At 41.8% G+C, this 20,965-nt stretch overlaps 2 non-coding genes across 2 annotated transcripts; both read left to right on the plus strand.

The window, feature by feature from the left end:
* Positions 1–3,111: 3,111 nt before the first annotated feature.
* On the plus strand, positions 3,112–3,215 carry LOC130978211 (small nucleolar RNA R71). Its single transcript, XR_009085867.1, has one exon. It is a non-coding gene; the product is annotated as a small nucleolar RNA R71 (small nucleolar RNA).
* Positions 3,216–10,437: 7,222 nt separating this feature from the next.
* On the plus strand, positions 10,438–10,541 carry LOC130977447 (small nucleolar RNA R71). Its single transcript, XR_009085137.1, has one exon. It is a non-coding gene; the product is annotated as a small nucleolar RNA R71 (small nucleolar RNA).
* The last annotated feature ends 10,424 nt before the right edge of the window (positions 10,542–20,965 follow it).

Genomic DNA, 20,965 nt, shown 5'->3' on the forward strand with positions numbered 1-20,965 from the left:
TAAGTACACTCTTTTTGCTTTGGATCACGACTTTAACCACTCAGTCTCAAGCTTTTCACTTGGACCTGCATGCCACAAGCATTCATTCAGAAAACAAAAAGTATTGTCACCACATTAATATAATTAAACTAAATTCAAGGATAATTTTGAAATTCAAGTACTTCTTGTTCTTTTGAATTAAAAACATTTTTCATTTAAGAAAGGTGAAGGATTTATGGAATTATTTATAGCCTTAAGACATAGTTACTCAATACTAATGATCATGAAGTGGAGACACAAAACATAAACACACATATAGCATAAAAATCGAAAAACAGAGATAAGAACAAGGAAGTTAAGGAATGAGTCCACCTTAGTGAGGGTGGCGCCTTTTTGAAGGACTAATGGTGCTTTTTGAGCACCTTTATGTGTCTTCCTTGCCTCTGTTGCTTGATCCCTAGTGATTTTGGTGCTCTTATCCTTTGTTGCTCCCAATAGTTGTGTGGAGGAAAATGTATCCCCTGAGGTATCTCAGGGATTTCTTGATGAGGGAATTTCTCATGCTCTCTTGATGTGCAGTCAAATGCTCTTCTACTGAGCTATGGACCCTTGAGATGAATCTCTCCATCTCCCATGACTCAGAGGTAGAAGCTTTTGTCTTCCCTTTTCTCTTCTTCTTCTCTTTTTTTTTTTTGAGGTTTCTCTGGCCTTAGGTGCCATCAATGGTTATGGAAAAACAAAAAAGCTATCTTTTTACCACACCAAACTTAGAATGTTACTTGCCCTCGAGCAAAGAAGAAAGAATGGAAGGAGAAGAAGATATGGAGGAGAAGGAGAGATGTGTATCGTTCGGCCATATGGGTGGGATTGGGTGGGGAAGAGATGGATGGATGTGAGTGGTGAAGAGGTGATGGGAAAGAGAAACAGAGGTGATTGGTGAAGAAGTGAGAAGGTAAGTTGAGGTAGGTGGGGATCCTCTGGGGTCCACAGTTCCTGAGATGATCCTGTGGGGTCCACAGATCCTGAGGTGTCAAGGATTTACATCCCTGCACCAACTAGGCATGTACAATGCCATTGCATGCAATTCTGGCATTTAAACGCCGAAGTGATGCATGTTCTGGGCGTTCAACGCCTATGTGTAACATGTTTCTGGTGTTGAACGCCAGTTCCATGCTTGTTTCTAGCGTTCAGCGCCAGATCCATGCTTTGTTCTGGCGTTGAACGCCAGCCAGATGCTCCTTACTGGCGTTTAAACGCCAGTAAGTCCTTTCTCCAGGGTGTGATTTTTCTTCTCCTGTTTTTGATTTTGTTTTTAATTTTAATATTTTTTTCGTGACTCCACATGATCATGAACCTAATAAAACATAAGAGAACAATGAAAATAAAATAAAATTAGATAAATAAAAATTGGGTTGCCTCCCAATAAGCGCTTCTTTAATGTTAATAGCTTGACAGTGGGCTCTCATGGAGCCACACAGGTGATCAGGTCAATATTGTATAGTCCCAACACCAAACTTAGAGTTTGGTTGTGGCCTCCCAACACCAAACTTAGAGTTTGATTGTGGGGGCTCTGTTTGACTCTGTACTGAGAGAAGCTCTGCATTCTTACTCTCCATTGTTACAGAAGGATAGCCGTGTGCCTTAAACACAAGGTAGTCCCCATTCAATTGAAGGACTAATTCTCCTCTGTTGACATCTATCACAGCTTTTGCTATGGCTAGGAATGGTCTTCCAAGGATGATGCATTCATCCTCCTCCTTCCTAGTGTCTAAGATTATGAAATCAGTAGGAATGTAAAGGCCTTTAACCTTTACCAACACGTCCTCTACTAATCCATAAGCTTGTCTTACTGACTTGTCTGCCAATTGTAATGAGAATAAGGCAGGCTGTACCTCAATAATCCACAGCTTCTCCATTACAGAGAGTGGCATAAGATTTATGCCTGACCCTAGGTCACACAGAGCTTTTTCAAAGGTCATTGTGCCTATGGTACAGGGTATTAAGAATTTCCCAGGATCTTGTTTCTTTTGAGGTAAAGTTTGCTGAACCCATGTATCATGTTCACTAATGAGCAAGGGAGGTTCACCTTCCCAAGTCTCATTGCCAAATAACTTGGCATTCAGCTTCATGATGGCTCCTGGATATTGAGCAACTTGCTCTCCAGTTACATCTTCATCCTCTTCAAAGGAAGAATAATCTTCAGAGCTCATGAATGGCAGAAGGAGATTTAATGGAATCTCTATAGTCTCTATATGAGCCTCAGATTCCTTTGGATCCTCAATAGGGAACTCCTTCCTGCTTGAGAGACGTCCCATGAGATCTTCCTCATTGGGATTCGCGTCCTCTCCCTCCTCCTTGCATTCGGCCATATTGATTATATCAATGGCCTTGCACTCTCTTTTTGGATTCTCTTCTGTATTGCTTGGGAGAGTACTAGGAGGAGTTTCAGTAATTTTCTTACTCAGCTGGCCTACTTGTGACTCCAGATTTTAGATGGAGGATCATGTTTTATTCATGAAACTTAAAGTGGCCTTAGACAGATCAAAGACTAAATTTGCTAAGTTAGAGGTATTCTGTTCATAATTTTCTGTCTGTTGCTGAGAAGATGATGGATAAGGCTTGATATTGCTGAGCCTATTTCTTCCACCATTATTAAAGCCTTGTTGAGACTTTTGTTGATCCTTCCATGGGAAATTTGGATGAGTTCTCCATGATGAATTATAGGTGTTTTCATAAGGTTCACCCATGTAATTTACCTCTGCTATTGCAGGGTTCTCAGGATCATAAGCTTCTTCAAAAGCTGCCTCTTTAGTACTGTTGGATGCATTTTGCCATCCATTCAGACTTTGAGAAATCATGTTGACTTGCTGAGTCAACACTTTGTTCTAAGCCAATATGGCATTCAGAGCATCAATTTCAATAACTCCCTTCCTCTGAGGTGTCCCATTATTCACGGAATTCCTCTCAAAAATGTACATGAATTGGTTATTTGTAACCATGTCAATAAGTTCTTGAGCTTCTGCAGGCGTTTTCTTTAAGTGAATGGATCCACCTGCAGAATGGTCCAATGACATTTTGGAAAACTCAGATAGACCATAATAGAATATATCTAATATGGTCCATTCTGAAAACATGTCAGAAGGACACTTTTTGGTCATCTACTTGTATCTTTCCCAAGCTTCATAGAGGGATTCACCATCTTTTTGCTTAAAGGTCTAAACATCCACTCTAAGCTTGCTCAACTTTTGAGGAGGAAAGAATTTATCCAAGAAGGCCGTGACCAGCTTATCCCAGGAGTCCAGGCTATCTTTAGGTTGTGAGTCCAACCATATTCTAGCTCTGTCTCTTACAGCAAAAGGGAAAAGCATGAGCCTGTAGACTTCAGGATCTACTCCATTTGTCTTAACAGTCTCACAAATCTGCAAGAACTCAGTTAAAAACTGATAAGGATCTTAAGATGGAAGTCCATGAAACTTGCAGTTCTGTTGCATCAAAGCAATTAATTGAGGTTTCAGCTCAAAATTGTTTGCTCCAATAGCAGAAATTGAGATGCTTCTTCCATCAAACTTGGACGTTAGTTTAGTGAAATCACCAAGCATCCTCCTTACATTATTGTTGTTGGGTTCGGCTGCCATCTCCTTCTCTTGTTCAAAATTTTTAGAAAGGTTGCCTCTGGATTGTTGTCATTTAGCTTCTCTTAGTTTTCTTTTCAGAGTCATTTCAGGTTCTGGATCAGCTTCAACAAAGATGCCTTTTTCCTTATTCCTGCTCATATGAAAGAGAAGAGAAAAAGAAAAAGGAAGAGAAATCCTCTATATCTGGACAAAGAGGATCCTTATTATTAGTAGAAGAAGAAAGGAATAAGAGTGGAGAATCCAATCACAAGGGTGAGGATAGAGGCAATGATTGGAGATGAAGAGAGGTGAAGAGAAGTGTTAGTAAATAAATAAATAAATAGAAGAAGAGAAAAGAGGGAGAATTCAAAAATAATTTTGAAAAAGTAGTTAATGATTTTCGAAAATTAAAGATAAGATATAATTAAAATTAAAATTTAAAACAATTAAAAAGAATTTTTGAAAAAGAGATGAGATATTTTCGAAAATTAAAGAGGAAAAAGTAGTTAGGTGGTTTTGAAAAAGATAAGAAACAAACAAAAAGTCAAATAGTTAGTTGAAAAAGATATTAAAAATCAAATTTAAAAAGATAAGAAGATAAGAAGTTAGATAAGATATTTTGAAATCAAATTTTTGAAAAGGATAAAATTTTGAAAAAGATATGATAAAAAGATAGGATTGAAAAAGATTTAATTTTTAAAATTAAAATTAATTACTTAACTAATAAGAAACTAAAAGATATGGTTCTAGAATTTAAAGATTGAACCTTTCTTAACAAGAAAGTAACAAACTTCAAATTTTTGAATCAATCATATTAATTGTTAGCATAATTTCAAAAATTAAGATAAAATTAAGAAAAATATTTTTTTGAAAAACATTTTAAAGAATTTTCGAAAATTAATAAGAAAAATGAAAAAGATTTAATTTTTGAAAAAGTTTTAAAAAGATAAGATTTTTTTAAAATTGAAAATTTGACTTGACTTGTAAGAAACAACTAATTTTAAAAATTTTTGACCAAGTCAACTCAAATTTTCGAAAATTTGGAGATAAATAAGGAAAATATATTTTTTTAATTTTTAAATTTTTAATGATGAGAGAGAAAAATACAATTATGACCCAAAACATGAAAATTTTGGATCAAAACCAATTATGCATGCAAGAACACTATGAATGTTAAGATGAACACCAAGAACACTTTGAAGATCATGATGAACATCAAGAACATATTTTTGAAAATTTTTTTATGCAAAGAAAACATGCAAGACACCAAACTTAGAATTCTTTAATGCATGGACACTATGAATGCAAAAATGCATATGAAAAATAACATACAACACAAAACAAGAAAACATCAAGATCAAACAAGAAGACTTGTCAAGAACAACTTGAAGATCATGAAGAACACCATGAATGCATGAATTTTCGAAAAATCCAAAAATTTTTAAAGCATGCAATTGACACCAAACTTAAAAATTGACTCAAGACTCAAACAAGAAACACAATATTTTTGGTTTTTATGATTTTATGATTTTTTTTGTATTTTTATTATTTTTTTTCGAAAATTATATTTTTGAAAAACGAAAATAAAGAAAAAATTTTTGAAAACTTTTTTTTGAAAGGAAAATAAAAAGAAAATTACCTAATCTGAGCAACAAGATGAACCGTCAGTTGTCCATACTCGAACAATCCCCGGCAACGGCACCAAAAACTTGGTGTTGTTGCCGGATCAAAAAAACTTGGCGTTGTGGTTGCACGTAATTGTAATTGTAATTTGAACAATCCCCAGCAACGGCGTCAAAAACTTGGTGGACGAAATTGTGATCATCAACAATGGCTCCAAAGGCTTGGTGCTCTCAAACGTGAATCACACTTTGTCACAACTCCGCACAACTAACCAACAAGTGTACTGGGTCGTCCAAGTAATACCTTACGTGAGTAAGGGTCGATCCCACAGAGATTGTTGGTATGAAGCAAGCTATGGTCATCTTGTAAATCCCAGTCAGGCGAATTTAAATGGATTAAGAGATTATTGGTTTAAATAATGATAATAAAATAAATAGAAAATAAAGATAAAGTTACTCATGTAATTCAATGGTAGAAATTTTAGATAGGTGTATAGAGGTGCTGTGTTCCTTCTGAATCTTTGCTTTTCTACTTCTTCCTTCCAATTTTTTATCACTCCTTTATATGGCAAGCTGTATGTAAGGCATCACCGTTGTCAATGGCTATATCCCATCCTCTCAGTGAAAATGGTCCAAATGCTCTGTCACAGCATGGCTAATCATCTGTCGGTTCTCAATCAGGTTGGAATAGAATCCCATGATTCTTTTGCATCTGTCACTAACGCCCAGCCTTCAGGAGTTTGAAGCTCGTCATAGTCATTCAATCCCCTAATCCTACTCGGAATACCACAGACAAGGTTAGACTTTTCGGATTCCCATGACTGCTGCCATCAATTCTAGCTTATACCACGAAGATTCTGATCAAGGAATCCAAGAGATATGCGCCCGGTCTAAGGTAGAACGGAAGTGGTTGTCAGTCACGCGTGTTTATAGGTGAGAATGATGATGAGTGTCACGGATCATTACATTCATCAAGTTGAAGTACAACGAATATCTTAGAACAGGAATAAATCGAATTGGATAGAAAATAGTAGTAATTGCATTAAAACTTGAGGTATAGCAGAGCTCCACACCCTTAATCTATGGTGTGTAGAAACTCTACCGTTGAAAATGCATAAGTGAAATGTCCAGGCATGGCCGAATGGCCAGCCCCCAGATCTAAGAACTAAACTTCCAAAGATTGAATAATACAATCAAAGATATCTAATAAACTAGTAAAAAGTTCTATTTATACTAAACTAGCTACTAGGGTTTATAGAGATAAGTAATTGATGCATAAATTCACTTTCGGGGCCCACTTGGTGTGTGCTTGGGCTGAGCTTGATCTATCCATGAGCTAAGGCTTCTCTTGGAGTTGAACGCCAAGTTGTAACATGTTTTGGGCGTTCAACTTTGGTTCGTGACGTGTTTCTAGTGTTTGACTCCAGAATACAGCATGGAACTGGCATTGAGCGCCAGTTTACGTCGTCAAATCTCAAATAAAGTATAGACAATTATATATTTCTGGAAAGCCCAGGATGTCTACTTTCCAACGCCGTTGAGAGCGCCCCATTTGAAATTATGTAGCTCCAGAAAATCCATTTCGAGTACAGGGAGGTCAGATTCCAACAGCATCAGCAGTCGTTTGTCAGCCTCTTATTAGAGTTTTGCTCAGGTCCCTCAATTTCAGCCAGAAAATTCTTGAAATCATAGAAAAACACACAAACTCATAGTAAAGTCCAGAAATGTGAATTTAGCATAAAAACTAATGAAAACATCCCTAAAAGTAACTAGATCATACTAAAAACTACCTAAAAGCAATGCCAAAAAGCGTATAAATTATCCGCTCATCAGCAACCATGCGTCATTAACCAGGAGGCCAAGAGATACACACTCAAGCTATAGCGTGTAGAACGGAAGTGGTTGTCAGGAATGCGTTTATAAGGGAGAATGATGATGAGTGTCACGGATCATTACATTCTTCAGGTTGAAGTGCGAGTGAATATCTTAGAATAAGAATAAGATTGAATTGAATAGAAGAACAGTAGTAATTGCATTAATTCGTCAGGAAGAGCAGAGCTCCACACCTTAATCTATGAGGTGTAGAAATTTCACCGTTGAAAATACATAAGTGATAAAGGTCCAGGTATGGCCGAATGGCCACGCCTTCCAAATAACATGAAACAATCGAAAAAGGGTTCAAAGACCTGATCCCTAGATCAAAGATGATCAAAAGATTAAAATACAATAGTAAAAGTCCTATTTATGATGAACTACTGACCTAGGGTTTACAGAAATAAGTAAATGATGCAGAAATCCACTTTCGGGGCCCACTTGGTGTGTGCTTGGGCTGAGCATTGAAGCTTTCATGTGCATAGGCTTTTCTTGGAGTTAAACGCCAGCTCTGGTGCCAGTTTGGGCATTTAACTCCAGCTTTTATGCCAGTTTGGGTGTTTTACACCAGAATTTTTATGCTGACTTGGAACACCAGTTTGGGCCATCAAATCTCAGGAAAAGTATGAACTATTATACATTTCTGGAAAGCCCATGATGTCTACTTTCCAACACAATTGACAGCGCGCCAATTGGGCTTCTTTAGCTCCATAAAATCTATTTCGAGTGCAGGGAGGTCAGACTCCAACAGCATCTGCAGTCCTTTTTCAGCCTCTGAATCAGATTTTTGCTCAGGTCCCTCAATTTTAGCCAGAAAATACCTGAAATCATAGAAAACACACAAACTCATAGTAAAGTCCAGAAATGTGATTTTCGCATAAAAACTAATAATTATATACTAAAAACTAACTAAATCATACTAAAAACTACCTAAAAACAATGCCAAAAAGCGTATAAGTTATCCGCTCATCACCTAACCAGCTGAGAAGAAGGGACTTGAGCGCTCAAGCTAGAGGTAACCAAGGAGAAAGTTGTGCTCATATACAGCATTATGAAGGGAGAAAATATAAATATTGGGGAGTTGATTTCCAATAACATCAACAAAATACTGAAGAACACTAATGAAAGCACAAGGTTGGCATTCCCCAGCATCACACAAGAGCTATGTGATGAAGCTGGAGTTGAGAAAGTTATTGATGAGGTGCTGGTGAAGCAAGACAAGCCTATAACTGCCAAGAAAATGGCCAAGGTGTTTGCTGTCAACTTACTTCAGAGGGCCAGGGAGCATAGAGCCCATGCACATGTGCTACAAGAAGAAGAAGAAGAAGAAAGAGAGGCAGAGGAGCAACCACATTTCCTAGAACTTTAACCACTACAATACCAACAATATCAATAATTTCCTTAAGGAGTAAACTGGGAGCAGCTGCAAGGAGATGTGCATCAAATGAAGGGAGATTTGCATCAATTGACGGAAGATGTCAACCAATTTCAAAATAGCCACAGGGAGCAATGGAACCAAGTGAATGAGAACATACGAAACCTCCAAGGGAGCTTTGAGCAAGCAAGGAAGGAGCAGCAAGAGCAGTCCGACTGGGGAGACGTGGAAGTGCACTCGACAAAGTAATAGAGCAAAACAAATGGCAGCAGAGGAACCTTACTGAGTTCAAGCACCTTACTGAATCACTTGTGTAATGCTATGGCCACTCTTAACCCCGGATACCCAACATTCATGCAAGGACTGGAGGAATTCAGTGCTAAACAAGAGGAGATCCTAGCTAAGCACATGGAGGATGAAAGAAATTATATGGTAAGGGTGGGATTATGGAAGCCCAAGGACAAGGATGCACAAGAAGGATCCTCCCAAAAGGGTGAAGGTGACTCCTCCCCCTCCAAGAAGAAAGACAAAGGCAAAGGGCCAATGAACTAAAGCTGAAGCTACACAAGGTTGTTAAGTCCCATGGTTGACATTTCCTAATTTCTGAACTATGTTTAAGTTTCTCTCTACTTTACTTTATGTTCAAGAATAATTGGTAATGCTAGGATAGTTTATATTTTATGTTTAGTTCTTTATTACTTAAAGTCTTTGGTGAGTCCTTTGATATGCAAGAAAGAAAATGCAATGTTAACTTTAGTCTTTTTCAACATCAATAAAGTCCAGCCACCTCAAAGATCCCAAGCTTCTTCATTACAGAGAGTGGCGTAAGATTTATACCTGACCCCAGGTCACACAGAGCTTTCTCAAAGGTTATGGTGCCTATGGTACAGGATATTAAGAATTTACCAGGATCTTGTTTTTTTTGAGGTAGAGTTTGCTGAACCCATGTATTTAGTTCACTAATGAACAAGGGAAATTCATCTTCCCAAGTCTCATTACCAAACAACTTGGCATTCAGCTTCATGATGGCTCCTAGATATCGAGCAACTTGCTCTTCAGTTACATCTTCATTCTCTTCAGAGGAAGAATAGTTCTCAGAGCTCATGAATGGCAGAAGAAAGTTTAATGGAATCTCTATGGTCTCTATATGAGCCTCAGATTCCTTTAGGTCCTCAATAAGGAACTCCTTTCTATCTGGAGGATGTCCCATGAGGTCTTCTTCATTGGGATTCACGTCCTCCCTTTCCTCTTTGGATTCGGTCATTTTGATTATATCAATGGCCTTGCACTCTCTTTTTGAATTCTCTTCTGTATTGCTTAGGAGAGTACTATGAGGAATTTCAGTGATTTTCTTACTCAGCTAGCCCACTTGTGCCTCCAAATTTCTAATGGAGGACCTTGTTTCACTCATGAAACTTAAAGTGGCCTTAGATAGATCAGAGACTATATTTGCTAAGCTAGAGGGGCTCTGCTCAGAATTCTTTGTCTATTGCTGAGAAGATGATGGAAAAGGCTTGCTATTGCTAAACCTATTTCCTCCACCATTATTAAAGCCTTGTTGGGGCTTTTGTTGATCCTTCCATGAGAAATTTGGATGATTTTTCCATGAGGAATTATAGGTGTTTCCATAAGGTTCACCCATGTAATTCACCTCTACCATTGCAGGGTTCTCAGGATCATAAGCTTCTTCCTCAGAAGATGCCTCTTTAGTACCGTTGGATACATTTTGCCATCCATTCAGACTCTGAGAAATCATGTTGATTTGCTGAGTCAATATTTTGTTCTGAGCCAATATGGCATTCAGAGCATCAATTTCAAGAACTCCCTTCCTCTGAGGCATCCCATTACTCACAGGATTCCTCGAAGAAGTGTACATAAATTGGTTATTTGCAACCATGTCAATGAGTTCTTGAGCTTCTGCAGGCGTTTTCTTTAGGTGAATGGATCCACCTGCAGAATGGTCCACTCTGAAAGCATGCCAGAATGACACTTTTTGGTCAACTGCTTGTATCTTTCCCAAGCTTCATAGAGGGATTCACCATCTTTTTGCTTGAAGGTCTGAACATCCACTTTAAGCTTGCTCAACTTTTGAGGAGGAAAGAACTTGGCCAAGAAGGCCATAACCAGCTTATCCCAAGAGTCTAAGCTATCTTTAGGTTGTGAGTCCAACCATGTTCTAGCTCTGTCTCTTACAGCAAAAGGGAAAAGCATGAGCCTGTAGACTTCAGGATCTACTCCATTAGTCTTAACAGTATCACAGATCTGCAAGAACTCAGTTAAAAACTAATAGGGATCTTCTGATGGAAGTGATAAACCCCATTTTTAGGGTTTATCTTGTATTGATTTTAAGGGATTTTATGACCTTTTACCCACATTTATTCAATGAAATAGCATGGTTTTATAACTTCTCCCTTAATTGTGCTTAAGAGTGAAAACATGCTTTTTAGGACCTAAACTAGCTAAATTTAATTCACCTTGATTCCATTAGATGCCTTGATATGTTTGTTAAGTGATTTCAGATTTAGGAGGCAAAGATTGGATCAAGGGAATGAAGGAAAAGTATGTAAAAATGGAGAACTCGTGAAGAAATGAAGGAATCGCAAAAGCTGTCAAGCCGACCTCTCCGCACTTAATCGACCATAACTTGAGCTATAGAAGTCCAAATGATGCAGTTTTAGTTGGGTTAGAAAGCTAACATCCGGGGCTTCGAAATGATATAAGATTTGCCATAGTTGCTACACGTATGGTGATGCGCACGGGCACTATACGCGCACGGGTCGTTGCTGCCATATGATCCACTTAAAACAATACGTGGCAAGCGAATTCTAAAGCCTTGTGGGCCCAATCCAACTCATTTCTGATGCTATTTAAGCCAAGGATTAAAGAGGGATGAGAAAGTTAGTTACCATTAGTTTAGTTTAGCTTAGTTTTGGAGGGAAAATTAGTTTCTAGAGAGAGAAGCTCTCACTTCTCTCTAGGATTAGGATTAGGATTAGGTTTAGTTCTTAGATCTAGATTTTAGTTCATCTTGTTCTACTTCTATCTTCTCAATTCCTTGTTGTTACATTCATTCTTCTTCTATTCTTTTGTTGTAATTTCCTTTATGTTGTTCTTGTGTTTTGTTGTAGATCTACTTTTGTTTCTTCTACTCTCTTTCAATTCAATCAAGGTAATTCATAATAAATGTGTTTCTTTTAATTGTTGTTGTTAATTCCTTTCAATAATTGTTGTTAGATTTCATTCTTGTTGTTAATTTACTATGCTTTTCTTTTGTGCCTTCCAAGTGTTTGATGAAATGCTTGGTTGGATTTTAGTGTAGGTTTTGTTCCTCTTGGCCTAGGTAGAGTAATTAGTGACTCTTGAGTTATCTAATTCCTTTGTTGATTGATAATTAGAAGTTGCTAATTGATTTGAATGCCTCTAAAGCGAGTCTTTCCTTTCGGAGTTGATTAGGACTTGAGGAATCAAATTGATTCATCCAGTTGACTTTCCTCCATGGTTAGAGGTTAACTAAGTGGGAGTAATGGACAATTTGTGGTCACAATTGAGGAGGATAACTAGGATAGGACTTCTAGTACTCATATCTTGCCAAGAGCTTTGTTAGTTGTTAGTTTATTTCCTTTGCCATTTATATTTCTTGTCTAAAATCTCAAAAACCCCAAAATAACTCACAACCAATAACAAGATTGTAATTCCTAGGGAGAACGACCCGAGGTTCAATACTTCGATTTATAAATTTTAGGGGTTTGTACTAGTGACAAACAACCTTTTGTATGAAAGGATTATTTCTTGGTTTAGAAACTATACTTTACAACGAGATTTCATTAGTGAATTTCTAAGCCGTCAAAAATCTAATCATCAAAATGGCGCCGTTGCCGGGGAATTGCAGTGGTGTTGTGTTATTGGTTATTGTATATATGTGAATATTGTGAATATGTTTGCTTTTTGCTTTTTTGTTAGTTTTTAGTTTGTTCTCTTTATTTGTTACTGTTCCGAGGGTTACCTGAAACGTGTAGCTCGGTCGTCTGGCAAGACCCGAGGTAGGGGTTCCGTGACCCGAGCTTGGTGTGCTGAGCGGCGGGGGGTTGTACCTGCAATGACACTCCGATGCTTAAGTTAGCATGGGTCCAAGCAGATATTGAGTAGAATTAGAGTATGAGTTATACCTGGGTGCTCCAGTGTATTTATAATGATGAGATGTGGCCTCCTGTGGATAAGATAAGTTAGTTATCTTATCTTTATCTTTAGGTGAGGTCATCTTATCTTCAAGGGAACCGCCTTTATCTTTCTGGGCTTTAGCCGCCTTTAGATTGGGCTATGTTCCTTCGTTTTGGGCCTGCTTTGGGCTCCTTTGGCTTTATTGTCCGAGGTCCGACCTCAGGCGTGGGCCTTTGGGACGAGGTCGGACCTTCTGCGAACTTTCCGAGTTAGGAGAGCTCGGTCAGGGTATGAACAGTGCCCCTGTCCGAGTTCGTCCTTTTGAGAGGTCGAGCTCGGGCATAGTCGTCTTTTCAAAATTTGAAAATGGCCGTTTCAGCATTTATTGCTTTTTACCGTTTCTCCTCGATTTCCGTTCGGGCTCTGTGAAGGCATTATTTATTTGCCCCTTTCCTCATTTTCTTTGTTTATTCTGTTCCCTTTCCCTTTTTCTGGGTTTTTCGCCGCCTCTCTTTCGAGCATCTTCCTTCTTTCTCTCTGTTTTTCTTTTCCGATTCTTTCTTTTGATTGTTTTTCGGGGTTTCCTCTGCGCCGCTGTTTTCGTTCTTCTTGCATCGGAGCTCGTCGTCTTCTTTCTTTCTTCCAGGTTTGTTTCTCGTCTTTACTTTCGCTGTGCACATATGCTTTTGTTTCTTTTTCTTCTATGCTGGGGTTGCCCCGGAAAGAGGCGCCGCCATTGCTTCGGTTGTTTGTATGTGGGGGGGGCTCTTTTCTCTTGGTACTTTGTTCTCGGGTTTACTGCATTTTTCTTCTAAAAGAACTTTGTTTTCTTGCTTCTGCTGAATGGGTTTTTTGCTGTCTGCCTATTTATGTGATTTTGGCTTGCTGTTGTATTCTTCTTTGTAGGCAAGATTTTTTATGTCTCGAAAGGTGTTTCAAGCAATGTCGACCAAGATTCCGAGTGGTCTTGGTTGGGTAGATCCTGTTCCTCTAAGGGTCCCTTCTGTTGTAGATTCTGAGTATCTAGTTAGGTTCCGTAGGGAGTGTAGTATTTGTGAGAACAGGGAGTCTGAGCGGGATTATGAGCTAGTAGCCCCAGAGTCCGAGGAGAGAGTGTGCTTCCCGCCTTTAGAAAGTTCCGAGAAGCTATTCTTTTATGCTTACGATTGTTTTTCTCTAAGCTGGGTGTACGACTTCCTTTTACCGACTTGGAGTCCGAGGTCCTTTGGTCTTGTAACCTTGCCCCTACGCAACTCCATCCAAATTCTTGGGCGTTTTTAAAGCTGTTTCAACTTTTGTGTCAGTTTTTGGGCGTCTCCCCTTCTGTTTCTCTTTTTTCCTATCTGTTCGCGTTGACGAAGCCGGGGTCGGGTTCTGGGAAGGTGTCTTGGGTCTCTTTTAGGGCTAACCAGGGAAAGAAGTTTTGTACCTTGTATGATGAGTCGTTTCATGATTTCAAGAACTACTATTTCAAGGTCCGGGCTGCTGGAGATGTCCGACCTTTCTTTCTAGATGAGAGTGGGGAGCCTTCTTTTCCTCTTTGTTGGCAGGAGAATGTAGTGTCGGTTAAGTATACTTTTGAGAGTCTAGATGAGGTAGAGCAGGCTTTTGCGGGTGTGTTGAGCAGTTTATGGGGTCGGGCACCTCACTTGGACACGAAGAAAATGTTGGGAGATCCAAGCCTTCTCCGTTCCGAGTTAGGTAGTTCCCGACCTCTCCGAGCTTCATCCTTTTAGTATTTTGCCTGTTTTGGTGGAATTCCTGTTGTGATAATCCCTTTCTTTTGTTTCTGCAGAGATGTCTTCTCAGGCGGATTCCATGAAGTTTCTTCGTCGGTCGAAGAAGTCTGCGGCTGCTCGGAATATCGAGGCTGAGGCTTCTGCCCGATCTTCTCCGCAGAAGACTACCGTGGGTGTTCAGACTCGGTCGAAGACCATTCCGACTCCTCAGTTCCGAGCTATAACGCAAGATCCTCCGACCTCCGGACCCGGTCACCTTTCCCCGTCTTCGACCTCGGGTCCTCCCCCCAAGAAACAGAAGACCTCTCAAGAGCTTGCCGGTTTCAATGATAAGGATTTTGACGCTCTTGGTTGGATTGAGCAGCACATTCTCCCCCAGACCTTTATTTCTACTGATGATGCGTCTATGGAGCATCACTTTCAGTATATGGCGCGGAGCTGTGTTCGGATGGCTAGTCTTCATGCTGCTATTGCTCGGGAGTTCAAGAAAGCTCCCCTTGGGGCGACCAGCTCCCGACTTGAGAAGGCACGGTCTGAGCTTGATAAGATTAGTCAACTGAAGGCTGCTAGGATTACTGAGCTGGAGGCCTCTTTGGAGGAAGAGAAAACTAGGGCCACCGCGGCTGTGGCGGCGGCGAAGACATCTGAGGAGATGGCGAGGGTGGCGACGGAGAACTATACTAAGCTGTATGCCGAGCTTGTGGAGACGAAGGAGAAGTTGCAGTCTGCTCGGGATGATTTTTACGAGCTGGAAGATAATGTGGCCAAGGGTATGGATGCTATGTTTGTGAATTTGAGGGATCAGGTCCGGGTTCTTGCTCCCGACCTGGATCTGAGCTTATTCAGTACGGAAAACATTGTTGTGGAGGGAAAGATTGTTCCTGCTCCTGCCGAGGATGAGGTTCCGGTGTCCGATCACAAGGCTCCGGTGTCCGACCCCGAGGTTCCGGTTGTGAACCCGACTTCACCTTTGGCTGAGGATAGGTCTGGTGTGGAGGTTTCAAACCGGGATGACGTTGCCGTCGATGCAGTCCCGATATCTATGTTTCAGCCTGCTGTCGATGTGGAGTCCGGAAAGGGCCTCGATCCTCTGTAATCTTGTACTTCTTGGTGTTTTGCCCGATCTGTGGGCTCTTTTGTTTTTGGATGGTTTCTGTTGAACGCTTTGGACACCTTTTGTTTTATTTAGCTACTTGTAGTAACTTTATTATGTGGTGTTTTTTGTTCGCGCTTGACTTTTTGTTTCCGCTTTTGCGCTTTTTAGTCGTTTTCGGATAACAACTTTTTAGCTAGCGTTTTGACTTCTTGTTTTCGCTTTTGTGCTTTTTAGTTGTTTTCGATTAACAACTTTTTAGCTAGCGTTTTGACTTCTTGTTTTCGCTTTTGTGCTTTTTAGTTGTTTTCGATTAACAACTTTTTAGCTAGCGTTTTGACTTCTTGTTTCCGCTTTCGTGCTTTTTAGTTGTTTTTCGGATAACAACTTTTTAGCTAGCGTTTTGAAACTTCCTTCGATTTCGTTCTTTTCGCTTGTACTTTTTAGTTGCTTTTTGTAAAGCAACTTTTTAGTAAGCGTTTTTCGAAATCCTGGTTCTTGCCGTTTTGCGGCTTCTTTCTTGGGCCGAGCTTTTTCTCGGACATCGGGTGCTCGAGTACCTCCTTTTTGTTAGGTCCGACTTTGTCGTTGGTCGGTTCTTCTGAGTTATTTCTGTAATCTCTTTTTATTTGGCTTTTCGAGCCATTTCAGAGTTACTTTATAACTTCTCACATTAATTTGAACCTCGTCGCTTTATCTTTGCCGACCTTGTATGGTCTCTTGGCAAATGATTTTTTGTGTTTTGCCGAGCATAAATTAATGCGCCTTGGTGGGGTACTTTCTAGGATTTGCTTCATCATGAGGAAGAGAAAATAGAGAAATTTGATTAGTGAAAAAAGAAAGAATATTTACAAAGTGCTTACCCTTTAGGTCGGGTATCCTACTTAACCGGGTGTCTCATTAAAAAACCCTTGTAGGGAAAAAGAGTACACCTCGGGTTAAGTTTTTCTAGCTGTAGTACCGTCTTAGATTACAGGCGTGCCAGGTCCTGGGCAGCTCATTGCCTTCTAGGTCGGATATTTTGTAGTAGCCTGTCCCTAAGACTTCTGTTACCTTGTAGGGCCCTTTCCAATTTGCGGCTAGCTTTCCTTCTCCTGACTTTTGTGTTCCGATGTCATTTCGGATTAGAATCAGGTCGTGAATGGAGAAGCTTCGCTTTATTACCTTTTGATTGTATCTGAGGGCCGTTCGCCGTTTTAAGGCTTCTTCTTGGATTCGGGCTCTTTCTCGGACCTCGGGGAGGAGGTCGAGTTCTTCCCTTTGTGCCTGTGGGTTGCCTTCTTCGTTGTAGAAGATGACTCTGGGCGACCCTTCATCTATTTCGATAGGAATCATTGCCTCCATCCCGTAAGCTAGCCGGAATGGGGATTCTCCCGTTGTAGAGTGCGGGGTTGTCCGATATGCCCATAGTACCTGGGGGAGTTCGTCGGCCCACGCCCCTTTGGCCTCTTGGAGTCTTCGTTTTAACCCGGCCAAGATGACTTTATTTGCAGCCTCTGCTTGTCCATTGGCTTGTGGGTGCTCGACCGATGTGAATTGCTGTTTGATTTTTAATTCGGCCACCAAGTTCTGAAAACTTGTGTCCGGGAACTGTGTTCCATTGTCTGTTGTGATGGAGTAGGGGACTCCGAACCTCGTGACGATGTTTTTGTATAGGAATTTACGGCTTTTCTGAGCCGTAATAGTGTCTAAGGGTTCGGCTTCGATCCACTTTGTGAAGTAGTCGACCCCTACTATGAGGTATTTGACTTGCCCTGGTCCTTGTGGAAACGGGCCGAGTAGGTCGAGTCCCCATTTTGCGAAGGGCCATGGCGCAGTGATGCTGATAAGGTCTTCGGGCGGTGCCTTGTGAAAATTGGCGTGTTTTTGGCAGGGGGGGCATATTTTCACAAACTCTGTTGCGTCTCTTTGCAAGGTCGGCCAGTAGAACCCGGCCCTAACTACTTTCTTGGATAGCGCCCGAGCTCCGAGATGGTTCCCACACATGCCTTCGTGGACTTCTTCGAGGACGCCCTTTGTTTCTGAGGTCGGAACGCACCTAAGGAGGGGGTTTGAGAATCCTTTTCTGTATAATACGTCGTGAATTAGCGTATAATTCTGGGCGTCCTTTGTAAGCCTTTTAGCTTCTTTTCTTTCTATGGGGAGAGTTCCTGACTTCAGGTAGTTGAGTATGGGGGTCATCCATCCTTGCTGTTGGTTGGATATATTTAACGTTTCTTCCTCTCTTAGCACGGAGGGAGATTGTAGGGTTTCTTGGAGAAGACTTCTGTTGTTGCCTCCGGGCTTGGTGCTAGCAAGCTTTGAGAGGGCGTCTGCCCGGGCATTTTGTTCCCGAGGTATGTGCTGGATTTGTATTTCTGGGAAGTGGCGTAATTGTGCCTGGGCTTGGTCCAGGTATTTTTTCATAGTTGGGTCTTTGGCCTGGTAACTTCCATTTACTTGTGATGTGATGACCTGGGAGTCGCTGAAGATCGTGATTTTCTGGGCTCCGACCTCTTTGGCTAGCTTTAGACCAGCTAGTAGGGCCTCGTATTCAGCTTGGTTGTTTGAAGCCTGGAACTCGAATTTTAGGGATAGTTCTATCCGCGTTCCTTGGTCGCTTTCGAGTATGACCCCGGCTCCGCTTCCCGTTTTGTTTGAGGACCCGTCGACATATAGGTTCCATGAGAGTGGGGTTCCCGGGGTCTCAGTATATTCTGCGATGAAGTCGGCTAGATATTGAGATTTTATGGCAGTCCGGGCTTCATAGTGGAGGTCGAACTCGGACAGTTCCACCGCCCATTGTAGGATTCGTCCTGCCATGTCTGTTTTTTGTAGGATGTGTCTCATGGGTTGGTTTGTCCGGACTTTGATGGTGTGGGCTTGAAAGTAGGGACGGAGCCTCCGAGCCGTGAATACTAGGGCGTAGGCAAATTTTTCTATTTTCTGATAGTTTAATTCGGCCCCTTGTAGTGCCTTGCTTACGAAGTATATGGGGTGTTGTCCTTGGTCATTTTCTCGTATTAATGCTGAAGCAACTGCCTGATGTCCGACCGAGAGGTATAGTACGAGCTTTTCCCCTTTTAGAGGTCGGGTTAGGATTGGTGGCTGCCCGAGGAATTCCTTGAATTCTTGAAAGGCTTTTTCGCACTCCGGGGTCCATGAGAAGGGTTTCCCCTTCTTTAGGAGTGAGTAGAGAGGCAGTGACTTTATTGCTGATCCTGCCAAGAATCTTGATAGGGCGGCTAGCCTTCCATTCAGTTGTTGTACTTCTTTGACACACGTCGGGCTCTTCATTTTGAGTATCGCTTGGCATTTGTCCGGGTTTGCTTCGATGCCTCTTTGAGTCAGCATGAAGCCTAAGAACTTTCCGGCTTCTGCGGCGAAGGTGCACTTGGTCGGGTTAAGTCTCATGTTGTGTTTCCTGAGGGTGCCGAAGACACTTGTGAGGTCAGGAACCAAGTTTCTGTCTTCTTGTGTCTTTACCAGCATATCGTCGACGTACACTTCTAGCTGTAGCCCGATGTGCTCTGAGAATACTTTGTTCATTAGCCTTTGGTAGGTTGCCCCGGCGTTCTTCAGCCCGAAGGGCATTACTACGTAGCAGTAGTTTGCCCTTGGGGTTATGAACGAGGTCTTTTCTTGGTCGGGTCCGTACATCGGGATTTGATTGTATCCCGAGTATGCATCCATGAAGGAGAGATATCTGTAGCCTGAGGCTGCGTCGACTAAGGCGTCGATGTTTGGTAGTGGATATGGGTCTTTGGGGCAGGCTTTGTTGAGATCCGTGTAATCGACGCACATCCTCCATTTTCCGTTGGGCTTTTTTACCAGGACCACGTTTGCGAGCCATAGGGGATATTTTACTTCCCTAATGAATCCTGCATCTAGCAGTGCTTGTACCTGTTCTTCTATTGCTTGCATGCGCTCGGGTCCGAGCTTCCGGCGTCTCTGTTGGACGGGTCTGGATCCCGGGTATACTGATAGCTTATGGCACATCAGGTCGGGACTTATGCCTGGCATGTCGGAGGCCTTCCAGGCGAAGAGGTCGGAGTTTTCCCTTAAGAGGGTTATGAGTTCCTCCTTTAGGCCTGCTTCGAGGTTTGCTCCAATGTTTGTTACTTTTTCAGGTGTGTTCCCGATTTGGATCCTTTCGGTTTCTCCCTCTGGTTGTGGCCGAAGGTCTTCTTGGGTTTGAACTCGCCCGAGTTCTATTGTGTTGACCTCTTTCCCTTTTAGGCTTAGACTTTCGTTGTAGCATCGCCGTGCTAATTTTTGGTCGCCTTTTAGGGTGGCGATTCCCTTTGCGGTAGGGAACTTCATACAGAGGTGTGGGGTTGAGACCACAGCTGCCAGTCTGTTTAGGGTTGGTCGCCCAATGAGGGCATTGTATGCTGAGGTAACGTCGACTATAATGTAGTCGATGCTTAACGTTTTAGATTGCTCGCCTCTTCCGAAGGTAGTGTGTAGCGGGATGTATCCTAAGGGGTGGATCGGGGTGTCCCCTAGCCCAAATAGGTCGGAGGGATAGGCCTTTAGCTCTTTTTCTTCAAGTCCGAGCTTGTCGAAGGCCGCTTTGAACAGGATATCTGCTGAGCTTCCTTGGTCAATCAGGGTTCGATGTAAGTTGGCGTTTGCTAGGATAATGGTGATCACCATAGGATCGTCGTGGCCGGGTATTATCCCCTGAGCATCTTCTTGGGTAAATGAGATGGTTGGCAGCTCGGGCAGGGGATTGTCTTCTCGGACATGATAGATCTCTTTGAGGTGTCTTTTTCGCGAGGATCTGGATGTTCCTCCGCCTGCAAAACCTCCGTTTATCATGTGTATGTGCCTTTCAGGGGTTCGCAGGGTCTGTTCGGCCCGATCCTCGTTATCTCCCCTCCTTCTTTTTTTGGTCTCTTCTCCTTTTTCCGCTATGTATCTGTCGAGTTTTCCTTCTCTGGCTAGCTTTTCTATAACATTCTTCAGGTCGTGGCAGTCATTAGTAGAATGACCGTAGAGTTTGTGGTATTCACAGTATTCGGACCGTTCTCTCCCGCTCTCTTGTGTTTTAAAGGTCGGGGCGGTGGGATTTTTTCGGTGTGGTATACTTCTCTGTAGACGTCTACCAGGGAAACTCGGAGGGGAGTGTAGCTATGGTACTTCCGTGGTTTGTCCGAGTTGGACTCTTCTTTCTTTTTCTGTTCCCGATCTCGGTCTCGGAGTGGGTAGGTTGATTCCTTCCTAGAAGAGTCTCTTAGCTGGGAGGTTTCCTCCATGTTGATATATTTTTCTGCCCGCTCTTGCACCTCGTATAAGGAGGTCGGGTATCGTTTGGATAGGGATTGGCTAAATGGTCCTTCTTTCAGGCCGTTTGCTAGTCCCATGATGGCTGCTTCAGTGGGCAAGTGTTGTATGTCCAGGCAGGCTTTGTTGAATCGCTCCATGTATTCTCGGAGAGTTTCTTGGTTACCATGTTTGATCCCGAGTAGACTGGGGGCATGTTTTGCCTTGTCCTTTTGAATAGAGAACCTTGTTAGGAATTTTTTGGT

The sequence above is a fragment of the Arachis stenosperma genome, chromosome 4 (assembly GCF_014773155.1).
Source record: "Arachis stenosperma cultivar V10309 chromosome 4, arast.V10309.gnm1.PFL2, whole genome shotgun sequence".
NCBI classification, from domain to species: domain Eukaryota; kingdom Viridiplantae; phylum Streptophyta; class Magnoliopsida; order Fabales; family Fabaceae; genus Arachis; species Arachis stenosperma.